This window comes from Pezoporus flaviventris, unplaced genomic scaffold (assembly GCF_033815535.1).
Source record: "Pezoporus flaviventris isolate CSIRO_AGI_PZ_B2104156 unplaced genomic scaffold, CSIRO_AGI_Pfla_v1 ptg000015l, whole genome shotgun sequence".
In the NCBI taxonomy this organism is placed as follows: domain Eukaryota; kingdom Metazoa; phylum Chordata; class Aves; order Psittaciformes; family Psittacidae; genus Pezoporus; species Pezoporus flaviventris.
The window spans coordinates 39,014,392-39,018,925 of NW_026892563.1; positions in this window are offsets into that span (position 1 = coordinate 39,014,392).

The window sequence follows — 4,534 nt, forward strand, 5'->3', positions numbered from 1 at the left end:
TGTTTGGTTCCAAAACCATGCTTTACTTGCATGGACCTTGTTTCAAACTGGGAGTATTCTGGGCTCTGGGACTGGTTTTGTTTTCTGTCTTGTTCAACACAGAGCACACTGAGACTGCTTAACACATAATAGAGTAAATAATAACCCTAAATGAAGAGGAAGCCTTGAACTATGGAAAGAATAAAAGCATTTTCAGAGGTGTCCTGACAATGTTATACGGGTTTCAAGCAGCAGTTTGATGGCTCATGATCAAGATCTGCTCTTTCAGACTCTATATCTCTCACCCCAACCCCCAACAACACTTTGAAGTGCATCTGAGCTGAAACGTTTTGCTTGCTGCTAGTGCTTGTGGTCACAACAGCAGCATCCCCAGAGGACAGGAGCCCTTTGTCTCGCAGCACATTCTGCCACGGTAAGCACAGGGGTGAGACCGCACCTCACCTCTTATCCCAATTTCACACATTGCCTCCACAGCATTAATAAATTGGTTTCGTTTGCCACACATTTGGCAGGAGAATTTTCTAATAACATTTTTATCCCCTCTGAGAACATGAATCACTCACACGCTGAGTATAAAATTACTTCCCTCCCTCTCCTTATTAAAGGCACCGCACGTTAGCAGGGGTCAGGCACTCAGCCTTGCCAGTGGCAAAGTCAAAACCAAGGGCATGGCTGGGAGGCACGGTTCTAAAGCTCACTGCTTTTCTTTCTTACGGATGGCGGATAACCTATTTAGCGCTTGGAATAGATGCTTTTCTCCAGCTGTCAATCCTACCTGCTTGGGGTCCAGATTGAGAAAACGTGTGGGATTCACCGTGCCGCTCACACGGCCGCCCCGAACAAGATACAAACCAAACGTGCGCTGCACATGTCCGCCGCTGCCACCAGAAGCTCCCCGTGAGGACACAGCCGCCCGCCCGCCCGCAATCACCGTCGCGACAGGGCCGGGCCGCATCGCGCCACCAGGGGGCGGCCGGGAGCAAACGGGACCCGATCCCCGTGCGGGGGCTTACACACACCGCTCCCCCCCACACACACAAAGCTGTGCCCCAGGGAATGATCTCTTCCCACCACGGGCTCGTCGGGCTGCATTCGGGTTTTGCTGAAACCGGAGGAGGGTGGAGTGACAGACCGAAAATCACCGCATTCATGGTGATCTGGGTCTGATGTCTGGTTTAAAGAGGGGAAAAACACACTTTTTACCATTTTCAAAATTGTTTGTTTTTAAAGGTAGATCTTTGTTTGAAAAGACACTTTAGACAGCAAGCAGGTCACGCTACCAGAGCTGATTAAGTATACGACTTGAGGACCATTTTGTTCCAAATCCACACCTGGGTCAAAATGTGCCCCTTGAAAATACTGCAGATCTATTCTCAGGTTACCTTTTCTCCTGAATTCTCTGCAGACACATACAGGAAGGTGAAGGAAACATCCATGGCCTACAAGAAATCTGGAGAGGGACATTTTACAAGGGCATTTAGTGACAGGACAAGGGGAAATGGCTTTAAACTGACAGATCTAGATTAGATACAAGGATTAGATAGTTCTTCCCTGTGAGGGCAGTGAGGCACTGGCACAGGTTGCTGAAGAGAAGCTGTGGCTGCCCCATCCCTGGCAGTGTTCAAAGCCAGGCTGGTCAGGGCTTGGAGCAACCTGCTCTAGTGGAAGGCATCCCTTCCAACCCAACCATTCTGTGATTCCATGAAAGACAAGTAAGAGGTGGCAAGGGAGCTACGAACTAACCTGCGCTGCCAGATGGGATCACCAGCACAGGAGGTGACAGGACAAGCTACCTGAATTCCAGGCATGGATTTTCCTTGTATCACAGAAACCTGAAGGGTGCGCGAGGGAATTCCCACTCACACCACACTGATTTTCTTCTTGAGGTTCTTCAGGTTACATGCTGTGCTATCTAATACAGTCAAGATTTAAGCACTCGGCAGCAGACCTTCAAGATCACACAGAGCTTTGCTGGCAAGGGTATAGCCCTGTGGGGAATTTAGACATCTTCAGGCTTGGCAGCAGCTTTGCTGCCATTCTGGCATATCGTTGTGTGATCTAGGTGTTGGCTCTGAGTGGTGTTTTCTGTCTTTTTAATGAGGTCTCTGTATTTCATTTCTGAATTTTCACAGGAATCTTCACACAGGAGCTTTACCCAGGTATAGCTTGAAGCTGTTACTTCAGTGAGGATGTCATGTGTCCCCATGTTACATGAGAACAACACTGTGACACCAAGTGTCGGCAGATTTTGCACCATTTTGTCCAAATATGCTACTTCTTGCCTAGAACTTGTCAACAGTCCTTTTAATGATTTTGACTCAATTGGGAGGGGGGGTGGATTTCATATTCAGTACAACATGCACATTGCTGCCTATCAACATATTCATATCTAAACACAGAAACCAAAGCCCTATTTGGTGAATACCACCAACAGGCAGCTGCTCAGTGAGCTCCAGGTTTAGTGGCCTCCTGTGCTTTTCACGTTGGACCCTTCGAGGCAGGTTGTGCTTTTTCTAGCTTCTGAGTCATCAGCAAGAAGAGCCAAGTGACCAGCTCACAACAGAAATACAGTCATCCAAGGCGTCTGCTCTCTTCTTCTGCCACAAGGAAACAGCAGCCAGCAGGAGAGCCTGCGCTGCAGCTGTCTGGGTTAGGTTTGATTGGTCAGATAAATCACATTGTATTGTTTCCATTCCTTTGGCTGGGGGAATGTGTAAGCACTTCAAAACTGAATGCCTATGCATGAGAACTTAAAACTAGTTTACTTAAATGCACACATATGTACCTCTGACATTGACTTTTTACAGATTTTCTTGTCAATAAAAGTAATCCGCTTGACTGTTCACAGAAAGTTAACATAAACAGTCAAAGTGAATTGCTATTTTCAAACTGTATTTTAGCATGTGACTGCGTTCAGTGACAACTTTGTCAAGAGAGTTGATAACGTCTTTACTGCTGTGACTCCATGCCAACCACTGAAGTCATTTCTCTGATCGAGAGCCGCGAACTTTAAGGAATAGCAGCTCAAACACTGAATGCTTATTTCAGAGCAGAGGACTTGCTGATTTACGGCAAGTTGTGGGTAATGGAATTGTCTCAGTTCATCAGAGGACCCAGACACTGCCCAGTTAATTCCCAACTGTGCAATCGCTTTTGTTTTGGGGATGACAACTCTATACCTTTTCACCACTTCTCAGGTCCTTCTTCAGGTTGATGGAGAAAGCCTTTCAGCATACAGCAAAAAGTCATGCCTCGCAATCTCTCCCAACTCTCACACATCCTCAGGAAGCAACCACAGCTGCTCCACAGAAGGGGTCCCAGCACCTCCTGCCTACCCACCCCCTCAGCACCATGAAGACATTAAAGGAACAGGGAAAGAGAATCAAAAACCTGCAGATTTAGGAGAGTGGCTGGAAGAAAAGGAGTGAAAGATAGAGGATCACAAGTGGTGTTGGAGTTTTTAGGACAATTATCAATAAAGCATGTATGGGAGTACTCATTAACTCATGGCAGAAGTATCAGTGGGTTTCTATTCTCTCTGTCTTTGCCAGGAGTCCCAGTTGCAAGAAGTCTACATGGCAATTCCTCCTTCAGCAGACTGACCCCATGGGCACCGTCAGCTCTCCACCAATCCTGCCATACCACTGCTGCTAAGTGAGCATCTCCAGTGCAGTGTCCCTCTTTGCACTGCTAGCATCACACCCTGAGTGATCCCCCATGGGTTAACCGTGACCCAAGGCAGCTTTTCTGTATGTGTCACTATTGCTACCACAGGGGCCACTAAAGGGACAGAGCCAGGTAGGAGCTGGTCCATTTGTGACATTTAAGATCAATTATTTTTGCCAGGAGACTCTCACAGAGGTGACTGACGAATGGGGTCTCATTCATGCAGCTATTGTAAAGTTACCTCAGTCATGATCTATCCTTGATCAACATGGCTGCTTCAGTCTCTGCTTCCCTTCATGTGTGAAGCAGCTGCCCTTGTTTTCTGAGGATGTGGGGTGGAACTGACACAATTAAAGGTCATCCTCCATCTGGGAAGAGAAAGTTCTGGGCTGCAGTGAAGCGCAGGGGCTGGTTTCCATTTTGTTAGAGTTATGTAATCTCTAAATAAAAAATCATTCCACTGTTCACTACAAGATCTTGTTGCTTAATGCTCCCTAGCAATGGCTGCCAGATTGCTGTGCAAACGCCGCGCAGCACACACGGTACTTGAAAACCTACCGAGATTGGATGTTCTTTCAATTGTAAATGCAAAGCGTTATTTTCTAGAAAGGGATCTGCTCCTCCAACTGAAAAACATGAGTGCCTGATTTTCAGAGGTGCTGAATTCCAGTGGAAGCCAAAGGCATCTGCTTTTGGTTTTGTGCTGCCCTGCTGAAAATTGAGTCTATAGTACTAACACTGCATGTTAATAGCAGGCATGTTAGGTTCAGATGACAGACATGGAAATAAAGTAGGGACACACAAGATACAAACAAAAGGAAAGCTAGAATAAAGGGTACACAGTAAAGCCTTTAAAGAAAAGCATCAA